The sequence below is a fragment of the Mus pahari genome, chromosome 10, assembly GCF_900095145.1.
Source record: "Mus pahari chromosome 10, PAHARI_EIJ_v1.1, whole genome shotgun sequence".
NCBI lineage: Eukaryota > Metazoa > Chordata > Mammalia > Rodentia > Muridae > Mus > Mus pahari.
Window position 1 is genome coordinate 38,975,929 of NC_034599.1, and position 20,030 is coordinate 38,995,958.

The following is a 20,030-nucleotide window of genomic DNA, read 5'->3' on the forward strand; positions in this document are numbered from 1 at the left end:
TTTTTTTTTTTTTTAAAAGATGCTTTTTGGCCAGCAAGATTGCTCAGTGGGTAAAGACACTTGCTGTCAAGCCCATTCACCAGAGTTTAATCCCCACAGCCCACATAGAGGGAAGAAAGAACTGACTCTCGAAGTTTTCCTCCTTTCTGTACACACGCACATGCTGTGGAACAGTCGTGCCTGGACTCGCATGCACATTCATCACACATGCACACACAAAACAATATCCAAACAAGCGTGTTTAATAACGTTTTAAAGTGGGTTGTGCTTTTAGCCACTGAGTCCTTCTGCTGGCTGCACCAGCGTGCTCTCTTTCTCTGCCTTTGAAACCTTCCTTCATCATTCGCTTCCATCCTTGTGGCTCCACAGTCAGGGCCCTGGCTCTTGATGGCTTCCTGCAAAGCTCCAGGCTGGTTCCCTGCCACCTTGGCCATACTGGGTCACTTCCTCCAGGCACTCCAGTCCCCAGGTGATGAAACCCACACCCCTTCAATGGCCCAAGAGCCACTTTTCCTCCCCTATGAGAGCAAAGTTCAGGTGGTCACTAACCAATCAGAACAAAGAACACCCGTGTTAGATTCTCTCTCAGCCATTTCTGGCCAGCCCTCACCTCTTCAAATGTCTCCCTTGAACTCCTGACTAAGCTCAATCGTCCCCAGAGGATGCTCCCACTCCTGAAAGAGTCCCTGGCGGCTGGACTGTTTGTTTTCTTTAAAGAACCATTAGGAAAAGTAAAGATGCACAGATACACAAAATGTAACAGCAAGTGTGAACCCAATGTGTCTGTGATTTTCCTCTTTTGTTTTTAGCAGCGTTACATATGGATATGACTTGCAGGGTCATGAAATTCTACTTCATTTGATACTACACAAAAAAGGGGGGCATTCTCTGGTGATTTCCACCCCTAACCCAGGGAGAAACAGCAGGTTCCTAGAAGACAAACCAGGTAACACTTCTAGAGGATTCTATGATATCCACATCTCTTTAAAATGTTCCTATATTGCTACGTCATGGTTCTTCCCATCTGGGGCCTTATCTATTGATTTTCAACTATGTAGAATAAGCACCCAGCTTTCTCTAACCTCCAGCTATCACACACACACACACACACACATACACACACACACACACACACACACACACACACACACAAAGACACACCTCATACCTCCCCTTGATTGTACTGGGATTTTTTTTTTTAATCAGTATTTACTATAAAGATTATAAAGGTGTTATTTTAATGTCTAGTCCTTTGTTAATGGTGCCCTACCCAATTTCTCTGGAAGGTTGCAGGTTCCTCTCTGTACCCAGCTGGGTGGAATTTAACAGTGTGTCTTGGTACAGATTGGCTTCTCAGTGTGTGAACATAGTGTGGACCTTTTTTGGGTTTTGAGACAGTTTAGCTAAGGTTTGCCTAGAACTCACTATGTAGTCAAGGCTATCCTTGAACTCCTGATCATCCTGCCTCCTGACCCCCAAATACTAGAATTACAGAGGCCACAGGTCATTCCTGAATCTCATACCCTTTAGGCCCAGGATTAGACTGTTCCTTTAGATAGGAATGGATCCAGGCATAGAAGACAAGCACTCTACCTGGAGCTGCACCCCCAACCCAGACTTAGGACTCCCCACTGCCTCCTCTTTTTAACCCTTTCACTCCTGATTGCTCCTCTAGAATCTTTTCTATTTCCTCTCTCTTGTCTCCCTTGTTCTAATTTCTGGGAGATTTCCTAAACTTTCCCCTCTAAGACTTCTGTTGAAAATCTCATTTTTCATTTCTCATTTCTCACACCTTTAATTTCCAAGGGCTCCTTTGTTGCTGTTGTTCTTTTTACAGCATCCATTTCTTGTTTCATGTGATTATCTTCGCCTGTCTCTCTGAGGACATTAGGTATTGTTCTGAAGGTTTCTTCTTCTTGTATAGCACTTAGTTCTGCTAAATTGCTTTTCCTGTTTGTTTTGTCCCTTTATGTCCCAGTCCTTCCTCATAGACGTGAAAAACCTCAGTGCTTAGATCTTATTTTTAAGACTTGTGGACCACAGCTTGGATGTGTTGGGGCATGCTTAAAATCACAGGACTAAGAAAGCTGAGGCAGGTGGATAGCAAGCTTGAGGCTAGCCTGGGCTATACAGAAAGATCTTATTTGTTTGCTTTTTAAAGAGTTTGAGGGGTCAGAGAGAAGTTCAGATCTCATCAGATAAAGGTGTTTACCATGCAAGCCTGGCATTTTGAGTTTGATCACTGGAGCCCATGTAAACTGGGAAGAAAGAATAGACTCCACACAGTTGCCTCTGACTTCTGCGGGCATGCTGTGGCATATGTATCCCACACATATATCATGCCTACAAGTAATAATAGCAATCATTTTTTTAAGTGGAGACTTGGGTATCACACTCAGAGGAAGCTCTCAGTAGACAACAGACACTATTGTCTGAGAACGCTGTAGGGCAACTGGCTGCCGAGTTAAGTGGCCTCCATCATCTGCACCTTGCAATTGTTTTACTATGGCTGGTTAGGAATTCCCAGAGAGAGCCCGTATAGGTTCCAGCCTGGCTGTGAGCACCTGGGAAGAGGGAGGTGGGGACCTCAGCATTCAGTCCACATACATTCATTTGAAAGGGAACCACATCTCAATGGCAGATGCAGAAAGAAACACGGTCTGCCTCAGTTTGGGTTTCTACAGCTGTCAAGAGACATCGTGACCACAGCAACTCCTCCTCCTCCTCCTTCTCCTCCTCCTCCTCCTCCTNCTCCTCCTCCTCCTCCTCCTCCTCCTCTTCTTCTTCTTCTTCTTCTTCTTCTTCTTCTTCTTCTTTCTTCTTCTTCTTTTAAAAACGATTTTATTTATTTTATGTACATGAGTACACTGTAGCTGTCTTCAGACACACCAGGAGAGGGCGTCGAATCCCATGACAGATGGTTGTGAGCCACCGTGTGGTTGCTGGGATTTGAACTCAGGACCTGTAGAAGAGCAGTTGGTGCTCTCAACCAACGAGCCATCTCGCCACACCACCACCCGCCACACATCAACTCTTACATAAGAAAACATTTTATTTGGGGCTGGCTGATAGTTTCAGAGGTTTAGTTCAGTATCATCACGGCAGAAGCATGGCAGCTTCCAGGCAGACACAGTGCTGGAGGAGGAGCTGAGAGTTCGACATCTTGATCCACCTGCAGCAAGGAGAAGATTGTCCTCCACACTGGTCAAGGCCTCCCCCACCCCCACTGTGACACACTTCCTCCAACAAGGCCACACCTCCTAATAATGTCACTCCCCATGGACCAAGCAATCTGTGTTTCCTTTATCTGATTAAAGTAGCTTTATTGACATCAGCTGCTCTGAACACCCCATCTCTAGGAAGGTCCAGGGACCCTGGACACTGGGATCTTCTAAAACTGTTGTAGAAAACAATCTGATCAGACGTTCCCATTCTTTGTAGCCCGTCTCTGCTAGCTTGCTGTGTCTACCTGCGACTGCTCTGTGAGTCCACACACTGAGGAGCACTCCTGACAGCTTGTCTCCTGCCCATGAAGTTTTAGGGCCCCTATTGCACAGACCTGGTTGAAATGGAAGGTTTTCCTTCCAACAATTCATCCTTCAACCCCCTTTTTAAAGGGGTAGAAGGAAACAGAAAGGGACAGAAAGAGAGACACAGAGAAAGAGTGTGTGTGTGTGTGTGTGTGTGTGTGTGAGAGAGAGAGAGAGAAAGAGAGAGAGAGAGAGAGAGAGAGAGAGAGAGAGAGAGAATATGCAGGCATTCTTATGTCTCCGTGCGCATGCCCGGTCAGAATTAACTGTCTGCTTTCAGTACACGCTCTTTACCTCCAACTCTCCATCTGTGTATCACCTTTGAAGTGATGGGTTTGTGCTCTTTAAACAGCCTTTTGCCTTCCTTTCCACAGGCTTTGGCAGGGGGTGGGGGCAAAGGCATCAACTAGTGGATGAATGCAGCCTGACATATTTAATTGAAATTGTTTCTGCCTGCGTTTTATTGATAAAGTGTTAAATGTCTATCTCTCCGTTAGCTATGAGCTGCTTAAAAGAATATTGTTGTTGTTATTATTATTATTATTATTATTATTATTATTATTATTATTATTATTTTGAAGTGGCTGGATAAGGCTAAAGCTTGTGATTTATGGCTAGTACGGCGCCTTCGTGCTGTTTATTCTTACTTCCCTTGGCTAGCCTTGACAAACAGGCATACAATTAAATAAATATTTACCAAATATTTATTAAGGATCTCCTCTTTGCCAGGCAATACCCAGGCTCTAGGCAAGAAGCAAAGATCCAAGTGACTGAGTCACTGCTCACGTGGAACTTCATCCCGCACTGTGAAGGTGGCTCTGGGAGGCTCCAGGCAGCTTGCCCACTGCTGCTCAGCTCTGGAGGAGCCTTCCTTTCACCCAAGGGTCCCATTTCCTCCCACAGAGCTTCCCGCTACAGGACAGACCTCCAAGCAGCTAAAGGCTACCTGTGACCCTGCCTTCCTGGGGAGTTCTTCCTTACCCCAATCGTATTGCTTTCTTCCAGTGAACCAGATTGGGGTTCTGGTCTCTCCTGGGCAAGCCAGGGTTTGGACTCTTGCTGTGAGCAGGAGGGTCCCAGGAAAATAAAAGCACACATCTTTAAAATTTTTAATCCCTGGCTCCCGACACACAGTTTCAACCCCTTTGGAATGTACTGGGTGGCAGCCATGTTGTGAGGTGTTTGTAATGAGCCCCTCCCAGCTACTTGCTGGTTTGTGCTAAGGAGGTGAGTCACGGTAGAAGACTATAACAGAGTTGCTCAGGAAAAGCAGCCAAACTGATTGCCAGTGTGGGAACTTTCACTCTCAGCTCCAAAGAGAGTCCAGAGACCGGGGCCTATGTTCAGCCATGTGGTCAGTGATCTCATCAATCATGCCCACACAATGAAACCTCAGTAAAAGCTCTCAATAATGAGGTTTGGACAGGTGCCTAAGTAGTGAGCCTACTAATATTCACATACCAGGAGGTGGAACACCCTCCCTGGCTCTACAAAGACAGATGTTCTTGAATCTGGGACTCTTTCAGCTCATGCAGTATGTATCATCTGGCTGATCATTTGAATATAATGGTAATCCGGGCTAGGGGTGTGGCTAAGTTAATAGAGTGTGTGCCTACTGTGCACAAAGCCCAGGGTCCAATCCCTAGCATCACATAAAACCAAGTGTGGTGCTGCCTGCCTAGAATTGCAGCACTGGGGAGATCTGGGAGGTCAGAAGGTCAGGGGTTCAAAATAATCTTCAACTACCAGAGAGGTTGGAGCCAGCATGGGCTATGTGATACTCTGTTTCAAAATAGAGAAGAAAGAAAAAAAAAAAACCCCAAACCAAACATAAAGGATTCAATGTATCCAGCAAATTTTGTAAATCGCCCTAGTGAATTATACAATCTGAACTTGAGGCCAGATGTGGGGATTCCTTTTTGTAGCTGGCTAGACAGAAGTACAGAGCCTTAGAAACACACAGGATTTAGGGGTGATATTGGATGGGGACTGTCCTGTGGGGTCAACCCACTTAACCTACAGAATTTGTGTTACTTCCGTGTAGTTGGTATTAGAAATGAACTGGATTGCAGGACCACCGAGTGGTGTCTGCGGGGTGGCACTGTAAGGTGAATCTGCTGGGATGCCTGGCACTACCATCCCCTTCCCACCCAGCCCAGCTGAAGCAGGCCCCATTTCCCCTCAGAGCATCACTATCTCCTGGGATGGAGTTTGAGTTAACTTTCCAAGGCTTCAGTACAACCCTGGGATAATCAACTTGCAGAGAGAAAAAGTGGATTTGGGTTTGTGATTTGGGGGGATTTCGGTCCATGGTTTGGGATCCTGCTGTCTTGGGTCTGTGTCAAGGTGGCATATCATGGTAGGGCATGAGGTTAGAACTCAAAGTAGGAAGAAAAAGGCAGGCACCAAGGTTTCATAATGCCTTTGAAAAAGGTAAGTCTCCAGTGAGCCAACGCCTTCTATTAGTCCCACCTCTTAGAGGTTCCATCATCTATCAATAGTGTCAAGCTGGGGATGATGGAATTAACATCTGAGATTTCAGGGACACTCCAGAACCAGAATATAGCAAATAGAAACTGGACTCAGAGGAGTACAGTCCTTCTGCCAACATGTACAGAACATACACTCTATAGTGCCTATTTGAAGGCTCAGAGGGTGAAACCTTTAGGCATGGCACTTTGGTATGCTGACGACTTTACATGGAAGGCAGTAGAGTCTTTCTGTTCTGAGCCAGGGTCTTACTATGTAGCCCTGGCTGGCCGGAAACTGCAGTGATTCCTTTTGCCTGTCTCTCTCAGGTGCTGGATTGTAAGTGGGGACCACCACCATGCCTGACCTTTTCATCTTTTTAAGAATAGATTCTTCAGAAGGAATTCTCTTGAGAAGAGTTCTTTCTCTGAGAGGCCTCCTAACTCAAGAAAACCGATCCATATCACAAGAGAGAGACTGTATTACTCTTCTGATAGCTGTGGTCAAATACCCAATAAGAAGCATTTTATAGTAGAAAGGGTTTATTTAGGATTACAGATGAAGGGATATAACCCACTATCGAGACAAGCTATAGGGCTGGGCTGTGAGGCAGGGGGACACTTGAAGCCTTATATGGTCAAGAAACAGAAAAGAGACAGGAAGTGAGGCCAGGCTGTATACACCAAGACCCACCCCCAACGACCCACTTCCTCTAGTCAGGTTCCAGCTCCTAAAGTCTCCATAACTGTAAAACAAAACTAAACATGGCCCAACACTAGGGTGGCTGAGGCAAGTGGATCTCTGTGAGTTCAAGGCCAGCCTGGTCTACATAACGAATTCCAGTCCAGCTAAGGCTAGTGAGACCCTGTCTCAAACCAAACACAATAACAGACAATAAACAAAATAGTATGGCTGTTGGGAATCAAGTGTTCAAACACAGGAGCCTAAGGGTCACATTAGCCTTATTAACCTTCCCAAAGAGACTCCAGCTGAGCCTAGCAAGTGCTCTCTGAGGGTCTGCTATCTTAAAGGTTGTCTCTATGGAGAAAGACAGCCTTTGCTCCCCAGGGTTGCCCCCCTTTACCTGTGGCTTGTTGGCCCCTCCTCCCAGAGGCTTCAAGTCCCCACTTCTCTCTCTCTCTCTCTCTCCCCACCTCCCTCCCTCCCTTCCTTCCTTTCTTCCTTCCTCCCTTTCTTTCTTTCTATTTATTTAATGTATATATGAGTATACTGTAGCTGTACTGATGGTTGTGAGCCATCATGTGGTTGCTGGGAATGTGAGTTCAGGACCTCTACTCACTTCGGTCGGCCCTGCTAATTCCAGCCTAAAGATTTATTTATTGTTCTAAGTACACCATAGCTGTCTTCAGAGGCACCAGAAGAGGGCATCAGATCCCATTACAGATGTTTGTGAGCCACCATTCAGTTGCTGGGAATTGAACGCAGAACCCCTGGAAGAGCAGTCAGTGCTCTTAACCACTGAGCCATCTCTCCAGCACCCTCATTTCTTCTACAAGTCTGAATACTACATAAGCTTCATCAACTGCACAGTCCTTCTTCAGTTAGGTTTCAAATGTCCCGTGACCTCCCTGCAACATGCATGTTCTTCACATAATCTTTCTCCCACTAATCTGTCTATTGTCAGCTGATTCTGAATGCTAAAGGTGTGTGTGTGTGTGTGTGTGTGCGTGTGTGTGTGTGTGTGTGTGTGTGTGAGAGAGAGAGAGAGAGAGAGAGAGAGAGAGAGAGAGAGAGAGAGAGAGAGAGAGAGAGAGAGAGAGAGAGAGAGAGAGAGAGAGAGAGAGAGAGAGAGAGAGAGAAGTCAGAGAGGGGCGCTCCCAAGCTTTCCTACTTTGAAAGGAGGTTCCCTACTTTCAAGGGAGGTCTACCTGGTTCTTCCCATTGGATGGGAGAAAGAACTCTTTCCATCTATCCTGGGTCCTGCGAAATGGCCAGCCAGGCTACCAGCAATGCTTTATGTTCAGAGGCACGGCCCGCTCGGTGTGGATTGACTTGCCTTTGCTGAGCCCTCAGTCCTTCCCCAGCCTCTTCGCAGGCAAGCTCCCTTGTAAAACTCCCAGTGCTCAGGGTCCTTCACCGGGCAGGGCTCCCAGAGGCCCTGCTCCAAGGCTAAGCCTCCAGTTACACAAGGAGAAACAGACACACTCCGAGTGTATGGTTGGCTTTTGGGGTTGGTGGTGGTGATGGGGGGGGGGGTTATTTGGTCTTTACCAGGGAACATGCACCTGTACAGGTAGGAGGCAGTTCCACAGAGTGACACACACTCTTGAGATAAAGTGGCCTGGCCAGGTATCCTGCTTCCTGCTGGGTAGGAGTAAAAACAACCAAAGGAATTCACACCTGATAGCACACTGCCACTGCCATTCCTGAGCTTTGTCTCACCAGCACCCCAGTTTATAGATGGAGGCTAAACAAAGCCAGACAACAGTTGCAAAGTGAAAAGAACTCTCTCTCTCTCTCTCTCTTCCCCCCTCCCCGCCTCTCTCTGACATGATCTCATATAGCCCATGCTAGCCTCAAACTCACCATGGTCACATTGAACTCTTGATCCTACTGCCTCTACTTTCCAATTGGGTCACCCAGCTTCTGTTTTGCGACTCTGTCCCTGTGTGGTTAAAAATTGAAATGTCCATCCATTGAATGTCATATATGTATGTGGGGGGGGGGTCTTGGTTACCAGGGGATGGGTGTTGGGGGAACGGATTGGATCCTGAGGGCTCTCTAGCTTTTGTTTTTGTTTATGATGCCCTTTAACTATGGGGCAGTTCTCTGTTGCCTGACACAGGGAAGTGCCGCGTACAGTGTGGCATCAGTGGAGGCCGTCCATGTGCACTCAGATCCTAAGTGCACCCACTTCATCTGTCTTCAGGAAAAGGGAATCATGGGCAGAACCCAGAAAGACAACCTGAGAGGTCTCAGCTCTGGGAGGCCTGGAAGTCCTGCTGCCCTGGCTCTGGGAGACCCTGCAAGCTGGCTTCAGGATGGAGGAGGCTTCCAAAGGGTACCAGTATCACAAGCTGCTCCTTCGCAGCCTGTTTGGAGAACGCAGGCCCAGATCCACTCCGATGTAGCTGGGGTCAGCTCTCCAGTGCCTCTTCATCCCAGATAGCGACCTCACTACTCCACCCAGTGGGTTTCAAGCAGCTACAGGGACCGTGAAGAACAGGGAAGCAACGCACATTCTACTGCGGAGAAAGTGTAGCCTCTGAGCCCTCCTTACCTGAGTGCCACCCTTAGCTCCTCGGGTGCGACTTTCTGGGAGTCCGAATAGGAGAGGACCTTCGAGGTTTAAGACACTTGCCCAAATGGTTGTCAGAAAAGGACAACCCTCCTGTCCTCCTAGGGAACCTTTCTGAAGAATGCTGCCGCGTTCTTGGGAGCTGGTTCTTTCACTCCCTCCAGGGCTTGGTGTAGGCTGGGCAAGCACTTCACCATGGGGCTATACATCCCCAGCGCCCATGGGAACTGGTTTCTGAAGGTGGAGCCTGTTGGGCTGGGTGCCTGGGGCCACTTCCTTAAGGAAGGGCCCTTGTTTGAATTCTAGATCTGTCTGAGGGTCGGCGATGCCACAGACGGGTCACTCCTTCCTCTGCAGTCTAAGCGGGCTCTGGCTCCTGCTGCGCCCTGGCATCTGTCTGCCACCTCCCAGAAAGCTGATTGCCATGTTTGCAGCTTCTTTCCTTGTTTGGAAAGATCTGGAGGCAGGTGAGGCTGCAGGGAGAGCGGCAGTGACAGGTTGTGATTTGTGAGTTTAGGCATCCTGTTAGATGGGCCAGGGAAGGCTACTGCCTGGGAGCCAGAGCGAGGCGTCATTGTGCTCTGGCCGACCCAGTTAACCCCCTCTTCCCAGCTCACAAGATCCCCTCCCCCAGAGATGCCAGACTCCAACAAGGGTCTCACAACCCTCCTCCACGGGCAGTCCTTTCGACGTCTGGCTCAAATCTCTGGCTCTGGCACACGACTTGTCTTTATTCAGGTCCATTCCCGCGCTCTTAGAGGCATTCACCTAGCCATCAGTCACGTTGGGATTTTTTTCTCTGTGCCTGACAAGGCAATTTGCGAAGCGCGAGGCTCTCTCTCCCTCCGGTGCGATGCTAAGTGGGAACCGAGGGGGTGGATGTGGGGGTGTTCTAAAGAGATACCCAAATTAAACATCCAATCTGCCATGTCCTGTGTCATTCAACACGATTCATCTTCTCCCGAGCTCCCCGCTGGGACGGCTCCCAGAAGCCTGTGGACGTGGAGTTGCGGTCTTTAGCAACGCTGTTTAGCGGCCTCCTCCGCCTAGCAGAACAAATGGACGCCCGCGGTGCCCACGCCCCGTTGTCATTCAAAGAGCCTCTGCACATCTGCGCTCCGCAGCTTGCGAAACGGCTCCCCAGGTTCAGTAAGACCGAGGAGGGATTCTAGCCTACTATGACAGGAGGGGCTTGGGAGACACTAGAGAGCCGCTTTCAACTTCCACGGTCTGTTGCTATAACCCAGCAGGAGCCTGAGCTGAAAGCGGAGAGAACGGTTTGTGGCTGTCCACGTTTACACATCCTGGAGCCCACAGGGGACTCGGCCACTGCCTTTCAGCCTGCTGAGCGCCTCAAGGGAGTTAAGTGTGTTCCTTCGGCCCTGCAGACCTGCCCTTCACGACTAAGAGGCGGAGCTCAGAGGACATCTCTTAATCTTAGGGAAAGGTTTTCTGATTGCCTAGTCTGTAGGTGGCAAAGTTTCTCCCAAGCTCCCTAGGTCCTGGGACTCACTGGACAATATCCTCATCCAGCCAGTAGGAGGCACTCTGCCTTGGTTTAGGAAAGCAAAGACGTGTGGTAGTAAAACAAAACCGGACAAACAAACCAAAAAAAAAAAAAAAAAAAAAAGGTGCCTGTCTGGGAAGATCAGAAGAGAGGGACGGGGGCTGGAGAGATGGCTCAGTGGTTAAGAGCACTGGCTGCTCTTCCAAAGGTTCAGTTCCCAGCAACCACAGGGTGGCTCACGGTTATCCATAATGGGATCTGATGACTCCTCTTCTGGTGTGTCTGAAGACAGCTACAGTGTATTCACATAAAATAAATAAATAAATAAATAAATAAATAAATAAATAAATAAATAACTCTTAGAAGGAGAAGGAGAGGGAGAAGAAGTAAGGGCTGGGAAGCAGAAGACCCTAGAGGTGCTGGTCTCCTGGTCTCCTGCCTCGGGTACTCAGGAGGTACCTACCCCTTCACCTAGCCTCCTAGTCCACTGTGACTCAAGGCCTGCAGCCCAGCGTCTGCAGTACTCCCCGCTGCTATAATAAACATCCAGCTCCAAGTTCCCTAGACAAGCCTCCTCCAACTGGAGTGCAGGAGAGGGTTAAAGAGGAGGGAAACAGCTGGCCAGAGTTCCCTTGAAAATACTGTTCTTTTCAGGCCTTGTGAAGCAGGTAATCGGGAGTCTGCGGCAGGGGACCCAAAGTTCAAGACAAACCTAGCCAACCTAGAAGAACACGTTCTCAAAATAAAAAGTACAAGTAGACCTAAGGCATATAGCTCAGTGGTAGAGCACCCGCCTGCTTATACGCAAGGCCCTAGGTTCAAGACCCAGTACAATGTATATATGGGGGCAGGGGGTAGGGTATGGCTGTGTTGGTAAAGTGCTTGTCACAAAAACTTGAAGACTTCCCTCACATGTGAGGACCTGAGTTCAATCCCTCAGAACCCGTGTAAAAAAAACCCCAAAGCAGCAGTGTGTGCCTGTACTCTCAATGCAGGGAAGGCGGATTCTGGTCGATCCTGGGGCTTACTGACCAGTCTAGCTGAACCAGAGCGCTTCAAGTTCAATGAGGAAATTTGTCTCAAAAAATAAGGTGGAGAGAAAGTGAGGAAGAGACTCAATTGCAGCCTCTGGCCTCACACATAGGTCCAAAAGTGCATGTGCATAGGGTACATACAAAAGGAGGGGCAGAAAGGAAAGAAATTCAGAGAGGAAGGGGGCAGGGGGAAGGAGGGAAGGAGTAGGGAAGGAGGGAAGGAAGGAAGGAAGGAAGGAAGGAAGGAAGGAAGGAAGGAAGGANAGAGATGTGATGGGCATAGGTGTAGTTAGAAGCAGAAAGGACAGATGGATGGGAAGAAGGGAAGGAAGTGAGGGAAGAAGGAATAAAGGAAGGAAGGAAAGAAGGAAGAAAGGAAGGAAGGAAGGAAGGAAGGAAGGAAGGAAGGAAGGAAGGAAGGAAGGAAAGAAGGAAAGAAGGAAAGAAGGAAAGAAGGAGATAAATTCCAGTTGTACTGTGGTAAAAGAATGAGCGCAGTTCTTATTAGATTCTGGCCCTTCACCCACAGTACCAAACTCGGGCTCCCGAGTCCCACACCAGCTTCTAGTCTCATTTCTGACACTGATCCTCTCTGTGAATTGTAAAACAACAAAATATGCTACCCCAGAATAAGACTGTAGCAGACCAGAATAACCCTCCCCAAAATATGCCTCTTCTGTGGAAGGATTATTCTGAGCAACAGCAGACACTGGGGGTGTGGGGTGCCCCTGGGGAGGTGCTGCCCTTTTGTGTGGAAATCCCCATCTGTGAGGGTGTCTCTCTCTGAACACTTATCAATGGGCGAGGAGCTGACTGAAGGGAACGCTCTCCTTGTGTACCATGAGTACTGTGAATTCCCAGATCCACATCCATGCACCATTATCCCTGTTTCAGCCGAAGATGCTGTGTTGGTCTGAATTCTAAACCACTTTTTAAAGATGTACTAATCTTTTCCTGGGTGTCTACTATAATATTGATTTTTGAGGAATTTTTATTTGTGTGTGTGTGTGTCTGTGTGTGTCTGTGTGTGTGTGTGCGCGCGCCATGCTCACGTGCATGCTTGCATAATGAAGTTGATAACAAAGGAGGATGTCAAGTCCCTCTGAGCTGGAGTTATTGACAATTGTGAGCCTTCTCAAGTAGGTGCTGGGAGCTAAACTTTGGTTCTCTGCAAAAGCAGGGAGCATTCTTTTTTTGTTGTTGTTTTGCTTTGTTTTTCGAGACAGGGTTTCTCTGTATAACCCTGGCTGTCCTGGAACTCACTTTGTAGACCAGGCTGGCCTCGAGCTCAGAAATCTGCCTGTCTCTGCCTCCCGAGTGCTGGGATTAAAGGCGTGCGCCACCACACACACACACACACACACACACACACACACACACACACACACACACACACGTGCACGCGCGCCTCATGAGACTATTGGAAAGCAGTGGAATCTTTAAAACATGGGGCTTACTGGGAAGTTTTAGGCCATTGGGATCTCTCTGTCTCTCTCTCTCTCTGTCTCTCTCTCTCTGTCTCTCTCTGTCTCTCTCTCTCTCTCTCTCTCTCTCATTTCCTAGTCATGGAGTGCTTTGCTCTGTCACTGTGTGCTTTCAACAGGCTCAGAACAACAGGACCAAACGATCATGAATTGGAACCTCCAAATTATAAGTTAAGGCAAGCCCTTTCTCTTTGTAAATTAATTATCCAAAGTATTTTATTATAGTGATAGAAAAGGGAATAATGTAATCTTCCACATATGCATGGGGAATACCTATTACGTTTATATCTTGCTTGTCTTATTGTCTCCTGGCTCCCAGACAATGAGCCTAGAAGGAAAAGACTGGGGCTGGAGAGATGGCTCACTAGTTAAGAGCACTGACTGTTCTTCCAGAGGTCCTGAGTTCAATTCCCAGCAACCACATGGTGGCTCACAACCATCTGTAATGGGATCTGATGCCCTCTCCTGGTGTGTCTGAAGACAGCTACAGTGTACTCATATACATAAATCTTAAAGAAAGAAAAAGGAAAAGACTGGCTTTCCTTATGTGCAGAACCTGAAAGATGGCACCTCTCGCTTCCTCAGTCTCTAACCAGACAGGGAGTGTGGATTCTGATACTCGAGGGTCCTCCAAGATTCCTGGTTCCTTTCTTGGTCTAGGACATGGGGGAACATGGAAGAAGTCTGTGGCATCAGGGAAGCCCCAGTTGCAAGTATAGAGGATGGAGGGAATTATTCTTTCACACTACGAGTGTTCAGTATTTGAATCTATGAATGGACGGTCAGGTGTAGTGGCATTGTTATGGAGTTATTGACCCTTGGGAACAGACTATAGACCCAATTTAATTATAAAGGATTTGTTGAATACTGTTAGCAGGACAGACTTGAGATTGCTGTGTGAAGCAGGGTGAGGGAAGGGTTTTTAAAGGCAAAAACCACAAGAAGACTTTGAATAACAGAATAAGCAAGCCAAGGTTGTTCTGTTCTGCCAAGATTAGGTAGTCAGGGAGACATCAAAATAGTCTTTTACTGTCTGCTCAAGCAGGTTATGGAAGCCAAAAAGGCAGTTAGTCATATCATAACAAGTAGATGGCCATGGCTGTACATTTTTGGGTGTGTATAGGGGGTTGTCACTGAAGAAGGGTTACTGAGAACTTATCTCCCAGGCCTTGAAGTCAGGGACAAATGGCTAGTGGGTACCAAGCATAAAATGAGCTTCTTCAGGCATCGTAACATACACCTTCGATCCTAGTAGTCGGGAGGTAGAAGCAGGAGAATCAAGAGTTCAAGGTCATCCTCCACCACTCAGTGACTTCAAGGTCAATTTGGGCAACATGAGACCCTGTCACAAGGAGGGAAGAAAGGGAGGGAAGGAAAAAGGGAAATGAACAAGAATGCAAAAGCAAGGCATCATGGGAGGGCAGCAATCCAGTGAGATTCCTAATGTCTTGCCCTCTCATAGCAGAGGTAGGAAGGGGAAGGGTGAGCAAGCACATGCTTTTCCAAGACAGACAGACAGACAGACAGACCTGCCAAAGAACCGACAGTCATGGCAGACTAGGTCAGCAACGAGCGCGGTAACAGCGCCAGTCTTCCCGTGATGCATATCTATTGGGGTTCAGGAAACAACACTCCAAAGACCGATGCTTTGATGCACTGAGAAACCTTAGAGCCTGCACCAGAATCTAGCTGCCACGCCCGCCCCTTCTTTCTTCTCAGTGCAGGGGGCAGATTTCTCGCAACATTCTCTCATCCACCACAAGCCCTGACCCCCCAAAACCCTAAAGTGTACAAAACCAAACCAGCCAAACAAAACCCCATACTCCCTGGCTCTCTCCTCAAGCTCTCACTACATTCCTATTGCAGGGGGCTGCGGGAGTGGCTCAGTGGGTAGAGGCCCTTGCCACCAAAAGTGAGGACCAGAGTTCAATTCCTGGGACTCACATGGTAGAAGAAAAGAAGGCTCTACAACGTGTCTCTTAACCTCCAGAACCACTGTGGCACCCACATGAGTCCATGTGCAGCACACACACACACACACACACACACACACACACACACACACACACACGTGTCTTTAAAAGAAAAAAGTTTTTGCCACAAGGAGAAAGATGGGAAGTCCGTCAACAGAAACTGTACAGTATTTGATATGTGTTTGTGGCAAGGTCTGATGTATTCCAGGTTGGCTTCTAACCTATAGCTAAGTCTGGCCTTTTCCCAGGTGCTCCAATTATAAGCCTATGCCACTATATTCAGCTAAAACCAGACAGACTTCTGTCACATGCCATTGCCCTGTTTTGGTCCCATAGAGAGAGTCATTTTCTAACTATTATCTGCTCTGTAGGCCAGGCTTTGTCCCAGACCACTGTATAATCTCCAAGCCCATTAGACTCATCTAAAAATTAATTGCCACCCCACTCAACATTATCTACTTTTCCCATTATTCTCCTCCTTTAAGGAAAGAGAAGATGTAAGCCAGTGTGGTAGTCCCCATCTATAACCCCAGCTATGCAGGAGGCCAGAGCAAGAGGATTGCAGGTTCAAAGCCAGCCTGGGCAGCTTTGTGAAACTCTATCTCATAAATTAGAAGGGTCTGGGGATGTAGCTCAGTGGGTGACCACTTGCCCAGTTTAATCACTGGTACTGGGTAGGGGCGGGGCAGGAAGAAAGAAGGGGAGGCAAGAGAAGGGAAGGGATGTTGTTAAATTAATTTGTTAATTTGTCCTGGGCATCTCATTCCAAGGAACCACCAAGGGCAGAGGTGACATTTCCCTCTACTTTGTCTCTCCTGTCGAGTGAGACCTGTGGGGAAGGGAATCCCATCTGTTGAGGATCTGAGGATTTCACAGCTGGGTAGACAGAGGAGCTTCACAGAAAGTCTGTCCCTGTACGTGTTCTTTTTTTAAAGATTTTATTTTTAATTATGTGTATATATGTGTGGATATCTGCATGCCAGTCCTGGTGTGTGCAGAGATGCTTAATCTCCAGTGAGCTGCCTGATGTAGATGCGGGGAATCGAACCCTGGTTCTCTGGAAGAGTTGCCAGTGCTGTTAACCACTGAGCCATCCTGCTAGCCACTGTACCTACTCTTTCTAAGGCTTTTCAATTTGAAGTAACATTGTCTTAACACACCATTCTTTGGGACATTGTGTTCCAAGCCTCAGGGCGAATAAGCCTTTCCCTTGGTCTTTTCATTGTCCAGGTACCGGTGACATGGAGCAACTTGGCATTTGCTTTGGAAAGTTAACTCTCTTGGTGCCAAAACCAGGACTTAGGGAGCATCTTGACCCTGAGGCAGGTGTGGACTGTTCGTTCATCTTTGTTGACTTGACAGGCTTTGGAACCACCTAGAAAGATGCACCTCCATCAAGGAGGAACAGCAGGCACTAAGTATGGGAAGCATTCTCCCATACACTGGGCTCCCAAAATGAGAGAAAAGAATGAGAGAAAAGAAAAAGGATGGAAGGAAGGAAGGAAGGAAGGAAGGAGAGAGAGAGAGAGAGAGAGAGAGAGAGAGAGAGAGAGAGAGAGAGAGAGAGAGAAAACATAGGTTCAACAGTCCCTTTTCCTGCTTCTGCTTCCTGGACCACCTGGATATGAGTGAGCGGTCCCCCACTTACCACCATAGACAGGAGCCATTCCCACCACCACGCCTTTTCCCATCACAATGAATTGTGCCCTCACACCATTGTGAGCCAGATTAAATATCTCCTGCCCGAAAGAAAATTGCTTTGTATTTGGTTACAGAAATGAGAAAAGAAGCTAGTATAAATTCCTAAAGCGTTGTGAAGATACTTAATGCTGGTGATGATAAAAAGTTACCCGGAAACAACACCATGTGTTTCCTAGATGAACCATCTCCTACATGGTCACAAAGTTACCTGTGGAAATGAATAAATTCAACCCCAGGGCTGCCAGCCCTGTTCAGCGGCAACAGCAGCCAGTTGCTAGTGAGGCATGTTTGTAGGCCGTTTGCAGGAGTGATGACGAGGCCCACATGAATGGAGATGTGCGACCCTCACTAATTCTTCACATGCTCTGTTTGCCGCCTTTTATATATCAAGCGAACTACAATTATCTTTATGGCTGGCAGAGTAAATCACCAGTATGTGTCAGAGAGATTTGCTCCTGTGTTTTATTGCATTATATATGAGCTCTGCAGTTGTAAGAGGTCATTTCTCAGCTAATCATACAAAACGTTTTCATGGACAAACAGTGATGTTTGGTGGGAGCCGAAGCCAAAAGAACCCCAGGCTAGGTCCCTCCAGAGGAGTTCTGGGCGGGGCCTTAGAGGATCATCTTGTCCAAAGTCCTTACTTCCAAGCTTAGAGCCCTGAAGACAGATCGAAGACACATGGGATTCTGCTTTTTATGAGGGGTTTCAACAGGGAGCAGCCATCTCTGGGAAAAAGACCCTGGGTGACCATGTGACTCTTGCCTCCTGCAAATCCACCCAACAGAAACATGTGCTATAGACACCAAAGGAGCTGCTCCAGAATTTTCCTAGTAGCTGAGTTTTCCACAATAGAGTGAAGATCTCTCTCTCTCTCTCTCTCTCTCTCTCTCTCTCTCTCTCTCTTCTGTGTGTGTGTGTGTGTGTTTGCACACTTGTGTGCACATGTGTAGAAACCAGAGACCCCTTCCTTTCCACCTTGTTTTGGAGGCCGGAGCTCATCAGTTCATCTAGACCAGCAAGCTGCAAGGACCTTTCTGCTTCTGCCTTCCCAGCACTGAGGTGGTAGGCACAGGTCACCGCACCCGCCTTTTAAAGTGAGCACTGAAGATGTGGAATCAGGTCCTTCTGCTTGCACATCAGTCATTTTATCTACGAGCCCTCTTTTCAGACCTGGAACTCACTAGGACCCTCCGGCCTCAGCTTCCCGAGTGCTGGGATAACAGGAGAGACGTAATCGTGCGATATTATATAATGGAGCCAGACGGTGGAAAGGGTGTGTCATCTGTAACTAAGGAACTACTAAGAGGTGGTAACCCTGACAAACCCGAGGTCCCCTCCCTCTTGGCCTCTCAGCTACCGCACTGCTCATGGCTTAGGCATCAATCTCACCTACTCATACAGCTCTCAGAAAGCCCCAGGAACATGCTCCTCCAGTCCCAGGTCCAGACTCCTCCCCTACCCCTCTCCTCTGTGTCTCTGTCAACAGACTTTGTTGTTGCACCTGACACTGGTGTTCGTTCTGACGCTTTCTTCTCTGGCTGTGGGTTAGGTGGACAAAGGCAGTGTGACGAAATAAATACAGACGAGGCTCTGCAGTCAAACACCTGGCCGCGAGTCCCAGCTCTCCCACTTCTGTTCTGTCACCTTAAAGAACAGATCAACAACCCGAGTCTCAGTTGCACATCTGTTGTGCTGAACAGATCCTCTTCGCAGCGCCGGTTTGGGAAGCGGCAAAAAGCCTTGTACCTACATTTCTTTCCGGCTTCCCTGATGTCAGCAGCCCTTCCCGAGCTCCCACTCTGTGCTAGGCATCCTGCAAGCAGGAGACATGGCCTGCAGTGATCTCTGGGATTTTTCCTTTTGGGTGTTCGGTGCTCCGGTGTGCTGATCCCTCCTTAGGCAATCGCTCCTTCCCCACCTGTCGCTCAGGTGCTTCATCTGTAGCTGACCCTCCATCCCATCTCCCAGTTCAGGACACTCCATCATCAGAGTTAACATCTGTTCTCGGATAGTTAGGTTCATAATGAAGTTGGGTTCTGTGGCAGTCGGCCCTGGGGCATCTATGGAACTGTTGAACATAGACTGCTGCATATTCACTAAGGTTGCCAGTCAAATGACGCCCTGGATCTGCCAAGGGATATCCTTCCTAAAAAGAAACCTGTGACAAGATATTGCCAGGAAGCGATTTAAAAAAAAAAAAAAAAAAAAAGATTTGTTTATTTATTATGCACACAGTGTTCTGCCTGTATATATGCCTACACACCAGAAGAGGGCACCAGACCTTATTATAGATGGTTGTCAGCCACCATGTGGTTGTTGGAAATTGAACTCAGGACCTCTGGAAGAGCATCAGTGCTCTTAACCACTGAGCCATCTCTCCAGTCCAGGAAGTGATTGTTTACAGCCTCCCTTTAGCAACCAGGGTGAGAACACAGTGGGGTTTCTAACACTTGCTAGTGAAATAATTGTGATGATTTACTGTCCTCAAAATGACCAACATTGACTGGCGTTCCCTGTATCCTGGACATTGAGCCAAGCACTGTAAAAGCATCCCATTTAATTCTCCCACTGCTCTGCTGAGGCAGACACAGCGAGTGGATAAGCATTCTCCAAAAATCTACATCAAACCAGAAGCTCACGTCCCTGTCTCGGCTTTACACATGTAATTATGATGAGCTCATGCTGGATTAGGGTAAACTCTATCCAGCGACTGATGTCTTTATAAGAAGAAGGGAGGAGACAGAGGCAGACAAACACAGAGAAGTAATGAATCACTTAATGAATCATATAAATGTGAAGGTGAAGACCAGAGTGCTGCTGCTACACCCAAGTGCCCCAAGGGATGCTGGGAGCTATCCACACTGGGAAGAACTAAGAAAACATTGCATCCCGAGCCTTTCACTGGCGTGTGGCCTTGCCAGTGCCACAGTTCTGGACCTCTGGCCTCTAATTGGTGTGAGGATATGCTTCATAAGGGCTCTTCTCTTCTCTTCTCTTCTCTTCTCTTCTCTTCTCTTCTCTTCTCTTCTCTTCTCTTCTCTTCTCTTCTCTTCTCTTCTCTTCTCTTCTC